This window comes from Linepithema humile, chromosome 4, assembly GCF_040581485.1.
Source record: "Linepithema humile isolate Giens D197 chromosome 4, Lhum_UNIL_v1.0, whole genome shotgun sequence".
Lineage (NCBI taxonomy): Eukaryota > Metazoa > Arthropoda > Insecta > Hymenoptera > Formicidae > Linepithema > Linepithema humile.
This window is the reverse complement of record NC_090131.1, coordinates 25301723-25314923: the sequence shown is the minus strand read 5'-3', so window position 1 is coordinate 25314923 and position 13201 is coordinate 25301723. Positions and strand designations below refer to the sequence as shown.

The window sequence follows — 13201 nt, the reverse complement described above, 5'->3', positions numbered from 1 at the left end:
GACGAGCGAAAAACGACACATTCAGACTCTGTGAATGAGTACACGAGTGAGAGAGAAAGCGGCAGGAAGAGTGAAGGAATACGTAGAAAGGTGGACGCGCTAGGATAAAGCAGGAGTCATCCGGTAGTGGAAGACTTATCTGCAGCATTGCGAATACAGGAAGTGAAAGACGTTTGCTGACGCAGCGAAGCGCAAAAGGAGACAAGAGTAGTCGCGTGCAGAGGACAAATAACTCCGAATGCGGACAAGCGCGGGAGATGCGTCGAGACGATGACGCGAGAATTCCTCTCTCAGTTCCTTCCCGAATGAAAAACGTTTGCGTGCGCGGGAAAAATTTCGACACCATTGTCGGCCCACCTGTTGGAAAGTCTCTAAGTAACGAACTTTAACGAGCTCCCGATTGTGTGTTCACGAAGGAGAAAAAGGCAGCTGTGAACAGCCGTTCGAGAAAGACATGATCCGCCTGCACGACGACATGGGTAGAAAGGCGGGAAAGGGGAGGAAGAAAAGAGAGGACGGAGACTACCGGTCTACCGCCGCCGAGACGCTGACGGCGACCTACTGTCCTGCATACCGCTACTCGGCACAATCGGCAGAGGGAAGTCAGACGCGTACACCCAGAAACTTCCTCCTCACATGTGCGCCGACGGGCCGATCATTTAGCCGCGCATCTCCATCCCGATCGTTCGCGGTCCGATAGAGAGTTTACCGGAGAAAGGCGATGCCGATTCGCTCTTCGTGCCGCACGATTCGCGAAACTTTTCCCAGTAAATCACATGTGCCGCGTGCGCGCGCGGTCCCCGCGGATGCTTTCTACCGAGAGGATGTTCCGCCGACGGCGCGCCAAAGTCACGAAGCCCCGGGTCCATACGTGAATATATGTCTCCCGCGGATTTATCCCGGACAACCCGCGCGGCTAACGAGCGGTTTTCTCTACGTCGATTAACGTTAACCGCGGCTCAACGCGCCGTTTGTCTTTCACTAATTCCAGTTTTGGAGCGCGACGCGAAACGAAATTGGCAGACATTGGCGAAACTGTTTTCGGACGTGACAAAATGTTAAAAAAAAAAAAAAAATCGTAAATGCAAAAACACTTGATAAATATTTGTATTTTATTCTTGATGTTACATATCGGTATTAATATCGGAGTCTGCATTCTGCTGTAAAATGCTATCGCTGACTTGGTTTGAATTATTCATCAACATTATATTGTGGGTTATAGAAATTTTTTGCGTCCTTGTTAAATAATGCAAATACATGCATTAAAACACGAATATGAGCGTTCTCTAAACAACAAACGTTTTTCGAGCGAAAACAGCGAATGCATTTTCTCCTTCGCAATAGCATATCACGTAACATTGTAATCACAACGCGCATACGAAATTTACGAAACAATAAACACTTGCCTGCGAATAATTCGATAAATGCAGAGAACCGTGTGGATTTAGTAACATCGCCAAACATTGACCCGTTATTTCACCCTATATTGTTTGATTTTCAGATGAAAAGGAAATATATCGTGCACCGTAACTCTTACGTCGTATTTAAACGCACGGTAAATTATTCGTCTCTTTATTCAATGCCAATCCACCGCAGTTTTGTCTGTATTTGCATTGCAAATATTTTTGCATTCGTGAAAAAAAAATTCTGTAAATCATTGTGATCAGTTTGGAAAATATATTCATCGATCGAGCCACCGAAAACAGCTCGCAGTCGCGCGAATTAATCATGTCATAGAATATCGGAAACATTTTGTTCTCTCAGATACATTTTTATTCTGTTTTTTTAATTAATACCATATACTGACAGTCGATTCTGTAAAGAGATGTACAGTTTCGGGCCATTCGTTCGATCAAGCAAGCAAATAGAACTGATCCGACTCGGAAAAGTCAATTAGCCTTTCAGGAGTGGGCGCGCGCAGAATTTGTTAAAACCGTCCTGGTTATATTACATGCCTGCATTCAATGCATCTCGATTCCACCTTCGCGCGTTAAAACTTTTCAATCTCGATGACTTGTTTATGTTTTTCGATTCTCGTGCAAATTATTTATTTTTCTTTTCTGTACCGCGACACGTGCGCTTTTTAATTTCCCAAAGGAGGCTGTATTTTATTATTGCTACAAATGTATTTCATTAATTTTCATAATATTTATGAGTAATGATATTATATTTGTGTAGTAAAAATAAGGTCCCCGCGGGACGACTGAAATTTAAAAATATCTCGACATCCACGCTTTTGATTCACAGCGTTTTTCTTGCTGTTTTCTTGTTTTTTTAAAACTTAAAAAATTTTAAAGAAAATTAGAATATATCTAGAAAGAATATATATCTAATTTTTAAAATTTATTTTTACATAACACTGATTAAAGTAAGTCATAATATTACAGAGTACGTGATAATACGCCATGAATAACTTCTAGCCAGTGTTATCTCAAAGTCAACGAACAGCGAGATAATGGGTGTAAAGTTCCACTTTCTCTCTAAGTTCCGTTTATCCCGATGTATCCTAGCTTAATAGTTTGCTCTTCAAGAACATACATAGTTTAGTTCTCACGTGTTCGCAGACTTTATGCTATTTTAAGATATATAAATATATAACGCAACATCTTATATTTTCCCAATTCACACCATTATTATCATGGTAACAGCATGTTTTTTATCTGAAATGTAAATGTAACATTTTTATCCCACCGTCAAGCATTTAAATCATATTTCTTGCGGGATTTTTGTTGAGAATAAAGATCATCGCACTGCTTTTGTTCTCACGTAATTTCTCAGAGGCATTCCACGAAGATCCGGTGTACGTGTAATCGAGGCAACGGTAATAGTCATGCCGTAGGTCGGTGCAACAGCAAACGAATGCACACGGATTAAATTACGTAATTGTGTAATATTAACCGCGAATGTTTGCATTCATCCGTGCACGTCGTTGCGACGCTTTACTTGCCTGGATTTTTTTTCGCGGAGAAAATTAATTTCGCAGGCACGTTCGCGCGATGACAGACGTCAACTGAATTCTGATATGATTTTTGCTACGCTGATAATGAAATGAATAAATAATGAAATAAGCGAAAATTTCAATTTACAGAAATTTCTGAAGCGTAAATTGTATATATAATTTTATATATTTTTTATATATATTTTATATTTTGATTAAATCAAAATACTTCGCTGTGGTTTAAAGGAGAATCGATACGCATTCGTAACGATAAATTATGTCTAAATGTCGATTTCCATTGCACAAGAAGATATACATTTCTATTCATTTTCGAAAGTTATACCTCATTTATTGATATCAAAATGTGATTGCAAAACATAAATATCTTACATAAAATTTTACAAAACGCTTTATGAGCAGAACTTCCGCCGATTTGTACACAACGCACTTTCGGTGCGTATTTATAGCGCTACATTTTACGGATATTAATACGAAAAGCGTCTCGTTAAATAATGCAAATCGCAGTCGCGCTTCGCATTCAAGCAGTCGCGGATGTGGTGAGTTACGTTCGACATCAATCTTGGAAACGTGGAATGGGCAAGCGCACAATTGCATTCTGCATTAAATTCGAAATTAAATTGTATTTTTTTTCCAAGCAATTCTCTTTGAGGATTCCTCTTTGTAAATTCTCTTTGTAAATTTTCGGATATAGTGGTGGCTTTATACTCGCCGCGTTTCATCATTCATTAATTCTGAACAATGAAATATATTATATTCCGTGGATTTTAGCACAAAAACTTATATATAAAAATACAATATGACATTCGGAATCTTTCGGATTTTAACAGTCCTAGATCCGATTAAACAACAAAAGCGGTTTGGCAAGATTATTTGGCAGCGCGATCATTCTTCCATATTTACTGTCAAAATTATTGTTACCCATTTAAATCCGTAACGGAATTTGGAAAACAATTCTGCACTAGCATATCTATCCCATTGCAACGAAGCGGTTAATAGATTTTTCGCGATAGATTTTTAATCTATGTTGTTGCACGAGGGGATTTGGAGGAGGTGGCGGGGGGGGGGAGAGTTTGATTCGCTGCCGCGTGAAGCTTAATGCGATTTCCGTGTCATAAGTGCGATAAAATCTGCGGGGATCTACGCAGGACAAGAGATATGCACGTGTGACGACTAGCTCGTCTCTGTTCACACGATTTTTTCCACTTGATAGCCGGCGGAATGGATTACAGTGTGGTTAACCGCATCGCGACAAACCAGGATCGCTAGTGTTAATGTTTTTTAATGCGAGTCTGTCCTTTGTCGGCGAGTCCGTAGATTTAAAAATGCACTTAATTTTTACAGAGATTCGTTATCAGCGCAGCAATTTTTTACGAATATTTTATATTTATTTTTAGTTCACCGTACAGAAGTTAATTAATTAACGAACCGCGCTCGATTCACAGTTTCTGATATATTTTAAACGCTTTGCGCGTGGTTTTTTATATTTTTTATTGCGTAAACTGTTCGAAGTGTAATGCGTTATTCGTAGTAATATTGAAATTGCTGGGTATCACGGAAGTGAGATATTTGAGTGTGCTAAAGCTATGGAATTGTTAATTAAAAATTATTTATGCACAATGTATAAAGTTCAAACGAACTGATACACGTTATTTAAATATGGAGCTTTGTCGCGAATTATTAATAATTATCTCAAATTGAAGACGCGTGCAACTTTTAGTTGTTTATCATGAAACGCGGCATGACATATCATTGTAATTGTCACAATTGCTATTTAATAAGTTCGTGGCTAAACCATTTATTGCGGAGAAGCGATATTACTAGCAATAATCTGGTTTTGCCTACTTTTGAAAGTTTAATTGTTGCAAGTCGCTACACTCGCGGACGTAATTAATAAGCTTCCGTGTTCGGATGCATCCCTGTCATCCCGTAGGATTTCCTGGCACAAAGGATGAAATGGTTTGTAATAATAACTGGGGGAATTAAATTTACAGACTCGGAAAACGGAACAGTGCCTCCTTATCTTCCTGTTTATGCGCGCAAATTGCATCAGATTTGCATCAGATATTACTGCGCAATTTATTGTTTCATTAAAATCTTCTAAACGTATATAATTTTCCATTTACATTATTCATTACTGTCTTGTACCTTACATTCGGATTAAAGTCGTAACAAAATCAGAAAATTATGACTCGTGAAATTATTATTTGAAACGTCTTATCGGCATACAAGAATCTAGCCTATTTTCTAAAATAAATTTTGTAAATTGGACGCACGTACAAGTTTGGCGTATACGTATGTGCATACAAATTTTGCAGAAATTCAAAAACATTTATTCTGTATATAAAAATAAATTGCGTTTTCAATATATTATTACAAAAAATTGTAGAATTATTGAAATAGTCTCTTAATGACTATGTCACATGCAGAAATTGTATTTGCGATACAAATAGAGCTCAAAAGGTAAAATTAAATTACCCTCTGAAAATTATTACCTGCTGCATGAACTTAACAAATAATCAATACAAATGTCCTAAGGGAACAATTTTTTGCCGGCCTTAATCCAAGAACATTGCTCTGTTTATACGTGTAAGTGATTTAACGTGGACGGTACCTGCTTGTTCCAATTAAGGCGTTCATCGGGTAAATATGTGCCACGGGTCATCGATATAAAACGAGGACGACGAGCGAACAGTAGATCGACAAAACCCGCTTGGGAAAGATTGCGATACACTCGGCGACGCGTATCCTTGCTGTGGCTCTTTTTTTTTAACGGCACACGTATCGGTTTTTATCGCACCTAGACGGCAGCCATTCGAAAATGAAACGTCGGAACGGCTCGGCTTGTCGACAATCGGGATACTGAAATGACGCAGATCGTCACGGTTGCTCGGGCGTGGCCCTCTTTATCACCTTGTATTAATCTAGCGTTCCAGCGCCTTTGTCTCAAACTGTTCGTCGACGCGTTCTCGTTTCGCAAACTCAAAGAACTCTTCCCGTTGCTGTCTGGTCGCTGCACGAGTGTGCGCGCCTTTGTAAAGCACTTATACGAATTAGAATTCCCTGCTTTGCACATAGATGAGGACGAATCGCTCGTCCGGAAAGAAACTATCGCTATTGCTCTTCCCGCCGCTGTTACAAGGATAAGTTCGCGTCTCTGGATTTCGTAGATTGCTGTTCTTCATCTTATTCGTGCTTCTACAGTATTTCCCTACAATAATATTAAGATTCACCAGCGAAGTTTTAACTTTTTGCTTTAATTGACATAACGCGGAAGAATGAATCGTGCAATTATATAGATGAGATTGTACAAAGAATTTGAGAAAACTGCTGACTCACTAAGAGATTTTAATTTTACAATAATAAAGTAGGTTAGGTGCGCGAAGTATAGTGACGATATATTCGCGAGAATGCTTGACATTGATATTTACACCGGTCGTTTTATCTCCGCGCGTTACGGTGATATGTGAACATGAAATGCTTTACTCGTGATAACTTCGATATTTTTTTATTCGGTGCAGAATAACTGAGTTATCTTATACCCGGCGACATAAGCGATGGTTATGAAAATCGCGGAGGAAACAGCTCTCGGAAATGCTTCCGACGTGACGTAGCTAGGACCGCTATATGTCGCAGGTGTCGGCCACAATGCAGCCTAGTAATGGTCGGAAGATGAGCGTTTTCGCATTCGCACATTCCGCCGGCGATGTGATCACATTTGTCGTCTCGCATTAATTCGACGTTACGTTATGCTGGCGGACGAAGATTCCGTTATCGTCCCTTTCGTCGCGCACACTTCGCTGCGCGGTAAGAGATCGGCACGTAAGTTGCAGCTGCCTTCCGCGCGAAGAGATTACCGCGCGCATGGTATGCGTCTGCACGTGCAGCGTAATTTGTCCGGAATGTGTATGCACACGAGGAGAACCATGTTGTGTATCCGATCCGACGAGATCGTTTCCAGTACCTGTTACACGCACAATGTCCGCCATTCGAACGCTGATATCGCCCTCGTTCGCGCAGAAATACCAGATCACAAATTTTACAAAACGACGCACCGATGTCTTGCCGGAAAAAAATAAATGTTACTTGCTGGAAATATTTGCCAATTAGTTCAAATATGCATTTTATGAGAAGCGCGGAAATTTCTCCGATTTCTCATATTATACATTTTATTTCAAAACTTTGTAATAAATATATTTTTATTTCAATATTTTGTAATAAGCATATTACAAAAAGAAGAATTTTTATTTAATTATTTTTTTTTGTAGATTTTTAATCTCGACTGAAAAAAACGTAGCGCTATTTTTTACATTTTTGATGTATTCGAAATACTTCGCCACAGCTGTGCTTTTATAAGAACGCCATTTGTCGAACGAAGTCAGAACTTCCTCGCTTCTGACGTCACAATATATACAGTTGATCAACTAGCATACCATCTTAAGTACTGATACATCGTCTGTCAAACTACCGCAAACTTCGTCCATGTTATGTCTACTATGTATACATGCATATTGTATATGTTCCGTGGAGATCAATATCTACCTATAATTATACGTATTGCTCCTGTATGAGTTGCAGGATAAATTAAGATTATAGAAAGCATTTAAGTCAATTTTTTAGGAAATTCTAAAACGGGAATATTAGTAATTATAGTAGCTGTTAAAGTGACACGTTTATAAAAATGCAAGTACATTCCACAGTCAAAAGTCGTAGCACTCAAAGATCTATTTTTGCGATCGCGCGGTGTAACTGCACGGTCTAACGATTCCTACGAATAGCACATTTGTGGGTTATAAACCAGCTGTAAAGTGTTCTACACCGGCGTCGGTTGGTTGAACGAGGTGTCGGGACTGAGATAAAACAGGTAATAGGAGTGATCGGAGAGAAATGAGTCCGAGATGATGCATTTTCTCACGTCCGAGAAAAGTGACCGGTAAAAATCTGCTCGCGGCGAGTGCGTGTTTTGTTGGGACGCGTGCGCTGCGATTGATGGGCGGAAAGGAGAAGAAAGGAAGCATCGGGTTGTATCGATACGATCGATACTACGATGGATACTACGACGGTACGGTGACCATTTGCGAAGATGACACTGCCGCTTATCTAGAATCCCGTTGCTTCAATCTCTCGAAAGACTCTCGTTTCTTACATTTCCATCGAAATAGCTGGGTTTGGTTGTACCTTTCCGGTTGTTTTCCGTGTCGTTGAAATTTGATCGTGATTGCATTATTCTCGGCGCGTCGTGGAATTATCTTTCGACCGGTTCGAGCGATCGAATGGCGAAAAGCCGCGACTTTCTCCGCGGGACATTAAAACCGGCGCCCCGACACGATACAGTCACGTTTGATTCATTTGCCGAGAGTCTGTCGGAGCAAATCTTTCTTCCGCCGGAAATTGCCGACGTAGATTCACGTGTGTCAAGTGTACGAGAATGAGCGCGATGAAATCGGTGCTCTTGAGAAACGTTAATCGGTTAGCAACTCTGCAGCACTCATTTCTCATTAATAAATCTTTGACTATGCTTTAAAAAAAATGGCACAAATAAGAATATATATGTTTAAAAAAATATATATATAAACAAAAATAGCTAAAAATACAATTAATTCATAATAATTATTATTAATTTATAATAATAATTATTAATTAATTAATAATAACAATTAATAATATTTAACTATAAATGCAATCTCTTAATTATAGGTGTGCAAAAGTTGATTCTATGACGATATTATTAAAGTGGATATCTTCTTTTATATATCCTATTATATCACGTAATGTAATTTAATTACCCTAATTGCATTAATTTAATAAACATTAATGAATTTAATTAAATAGTTTATGTAATTTATTTAGAGATAACTTTCTTTCTCTCTTTCCCTATCATGAACAAAACTCTGTTATCTTTTAATAGAAATTGTGCCATTTTTTAATCATCAAGATAATTTTTTAATATGTTGAAATAGAGTAGAAAGAAATAAATGAAGTAATTTTGTTTTTTATATGAAAATATATAGAATATTTTAAATATTATTATATTTTATGTTTACGCTTCTTTTATAAACGCATGATTTAAACAAAAATTAGTCATATATATATTTGGATGTTCGTCTAACGTGTGCATTAAATAGACAACAATTAATGCTGCATGTCAACACAACGTTTATATGTTGCACCAGTTTATTGATATGTTAATTTGAGCGCTTGATCAATACAATACGCGAAAATAATCCCGTTAAATCGTTCGCAATCGCATACAACAGCATAACGCATCGAGCCGTATCTCGATCGAGCAAACTTGATACTCGGCCTGAACGAGAATGCTTGATAAATGAGAACGTGTGTATTTCGCCTGGTATTAAATCCCGCAGAGTAACAAGCGCAATCTCTTGCACTCGCTCTGGTTAACCCGAATTTGATTAACGCGCGGGAACGCAAATTGCAATGTACAGATGATCAACACGCCGGCTCATAATTTACCGTGAAACAAGTGGGAATAGATTCGAGAGAGGATAGCGAAAAAGAAATGACACCGTTATTATGAGACATAGTTATTAGATGTATGACGCATCTCACTGATCTCCTACTTTCTCTCAATTACAGGTTATTCGGTGAATCTAGAGCCAAGTTTTTCTTTTGTAATTAAGCGCAATTTTTTTAATTTTATGTAAAGTGGTGATTAATTCCTGTTTGAAGTGAATTATACTTTCTATTGATTCCGAAGTGCACATCATCTGTTTATTATTTTTAACGTAGTCTGCAAATATTACGGTGTGCATCCTGTCACACAACAGCGCCTTATTTCTATTTTATTATTGGCAGCAGAGATAAAGCTGCTCTACATTTGGATTTAGCTGGAACGTAAATTATATCTGTAATAGTTGCCGAGCACTCTGAAAATTGATCGAATTCAGTAGATATTTTAGGGCATAGTTTGTGGTTATTTATACATTCTCGACTCGAGATTAAATTTCTGCGAAATCTGATTTGCGTATATTTGATAAATATTATAAATACAAGTTTGCACTATTGATAGGTTATTATTGCAAATGTGACACGATTATAACTTTAATATTTTTAAATATCAGAATTTTTTAAATAATTCTTGAAATGGCGAATAAGGATGGCAATTGTCCGAGCGTTTCCTAAAAATTCGTAGATGTTGTAGGTGCATTATGCAACACGCTGGAAAATGCTCGAAAAAGTGCATCTGTAAAAATGAAGAGCGACGCGAGGTAGACATTAATCCCGTCGTTATGCATTCGGTGCGCTCAGCGGACTTTTGAATATTTACGCTCTGGTATACACATTTAACTACGAATGGATGGCGGTGTGGGTGGTAAACGCGTAAATCACGAGCAAAATTTCGCAGGAGGTTGAAATTGTAGGGTACATATATTTTTTTTACTGTCCGAAACGATCTTCAAGCTCTCCGGAAAGTTTCGAGGAGGAATCTTCGGGGCGATGGCGACTCGAAAGTTTCTTATTCGCGCAGTGGAAACCACTCGGAATCAGGATGAATAACTTTCAAGTAGTCGCGTTATGAGGTTCTCAAATTGTCCGAGAATGTTTGACGATAATATATCTAATTCTCGCTTGAATGCGCGAGTTCTTTTATTTGTTCACAAAAAATATAACAATTAATATGAAAATTTTTTAGTTCAAAAATTTTTATTTTAGATTTGAAATATTTATCTATTTTTAAAATTAATACCAATAAGTTGATGCAAATACTATATAAAAGTAACTAAAATACACTATGATTTCGCGCCTGGTCCATTTTATATAAAAATGGAACGAAGTTATCACGCTTGTCAAGTTGTAAAATTAGTCCGATTTATATAAAAAAAACCAGAAATGGAAACGTCAAATTTTAGAGGGTGGAAGACCTTTCATTATCCATCATTATGTTTTACACGTAGAGCAAGTTTGATGTATCGCCACGTGCTGTGCCACACATGGGTATATCGATTTCTGAATTTTCCACGCACGCGAGACAGCTGTGGAATCCACTTGGAGTGAAAGCAAGGGTGAATATTTTTAAAAACCGCGGCCGTAAGTTAAGCGCGTTACGTAGAGGAAAACGCACAGATATATTGATTTTTTACAGTTATGTATAGATACACGCGTACTGTTACAGTACGCGCTGCCGGGGTCTTTGTTACCGTTAAAGACGCGGCCCCGCCTGTGTACATATAAATATTTTTCAAAGCATGTCGCAAGTTAGCGCGCGACAGGACGGTTCACTTTACTTTCATCCTTTTTACGCCGTTGATAATCCGAGAAGACTGCAACGAATAATAGATGCGTTTCTCGTGATTGATAGCGCCCGCTTATTCCGAGTGGTTTGAGTCGTTCCATCCTTGCATATTTCAAACGACTGATATTTTTCTTTTTCCTCTCTTGAGATTTCGAATCATTGTAAACCATAAATTCAATATTTAAATTTTATTTCGAAAAATAAACAAGTTAATTAGCGCAGAATTTTTAAAGTGCAAACTTTTGCTTGGTGAATTAATTAATTAATGCGTGATACTTCGCATATTTGCATTTCGCGATATTACTCGATATCGATAAAAATATTGCCGCATATTAAACTTGACTTTTGATTTTATAAGCCGTACAATTAAGCGCTGTAATGTCTCTCCAATCTCACAGATGCATGCAGAGTGCTATATGTGCGTCTGTATTGCGCTTTGATCAATCAAGTAAACATATGGCCATAGGTACGAATTGATTGGTTTATTGACAGTACGTATACCATTAGAAGCTCCAATTATGGAGTATTGGGAGAGAGTATTAAAGAGGAAGCTTATGCACTTCATATCAGCTCCTATAGGAAAAATAAATAACCTATTTTGGAATCTAGATATCCTCTTCTGTCGTATTTTTTTACCGCTTGTCTTAAGAGCTTTAAGCGGACGTGATTATCACATTGATCAACTGTCTGATTCGTCGACGGAACAATCACTCAAACTTATCCATGCGAGCCATCGAAGTGTCTCGCGATTACATCATGTGATTACAACATAAATCGAAGAGTTACGATATAATGCCTGATATGATTAAATATAAACAAAGATTATTCCTGGTTATATTATAAAAAGAGAAAGAGAAAAAGGGAGAAGAGTTGATCATTTCAAGAATAAATAAAATAAATATAATATTTGCGATTATATTATATAAGTTATTTTTGTTAAAAGCATTTCAAGTTTAAAATCAAATTTTTACTTCTAATTTTAAAAGTATAAAATACAAGCATATGAAGTAATATAATCCTAGTATTTTTACTTACTTCGTAATGTACTACGTTGAAATAATCTTCAACAATAACAATGCGGAACTTATTCGTAACAATGTTGCTGCCGCACAATAATACGTCCATTATACGTGTCCAGTGCATTTGTTTGGTCCCATGTATTTCTTAGACACGTAAGTACGATGTACAAATACGACTACCGTATTATTTCTGCAGTATTCGTGGTATTTCCTAACCGTAAATTCTACCGTCTGAATATTTCCTTTCGAACGCCATCACGTTATGAAAGATTACAAAAATGCATAAAATCAAGCTTTGAATATTATGTCAATGGATAATCGAAGAAGTCGCGAGCATTTTATCATTCTGAGAAATGAGTCGCACAATAGATTGGGGAGAGGAATAAATTTCAACGATAATAATGGGCGTATTCTTGACAATAAGATTCCGCACAATGCCCTCAATCACCGGAAGCAAAGTACTATGTTGCCCCGGTACTGCTCGTAGCACGTAAAAGTACGGTGAACTATCGCTGCTCTCAGAGGGGCAGTTCTATTATGCATATTATCTCATTTTCTCATAATTTTAAAGATTCTTACTCGCGTTAAAATTAATGGTTGCTCGGAAAATCTTAAGAGAAATATGTCTCTTCTTAGGATTTTGTGAGTCTGACTTTTTAATTATCGCGCAGTAACTTACAATATAATAATTTTTTCACCGATAGAAAAAAATAAGATAAAATATTGATAAAATTCTTTTTATACGAAAGTCGTTCGTGTAGATATTTTAAAATATTACGGAATAAATTATAAACGTTATCGGATATAGCTGTAAGTAAAAATTTTACGACATTCGTCTCTGAAATATCCCATCGGAAGAGTGTATTTTGTGTGGCACGGACAATTCGGTCTATCTCAGCGCAGTAGTGTACTGCAGGATCATATTCTCGGTATAACATCCGGCGTATTGCTCTTTATTGCGCGCAGCTTCCG

The 13201-nt window shown here is 37.6% G+C and overlaps 1 protein-coding gene across 1 annotated transcript in view; it reads left to right on the top strand.

Annotated features, from left to right (window-relative positions):
• Dop1R1 (Dopamine 1-like receptor 1) overlaps positions 1-13201 on the top strand; it is a 129311-nt gene that overhangs the window by 19146 nt on the left and 96964 nt on the right. The gene's annotated exons all lie outside the window — the stretch shown is intronic.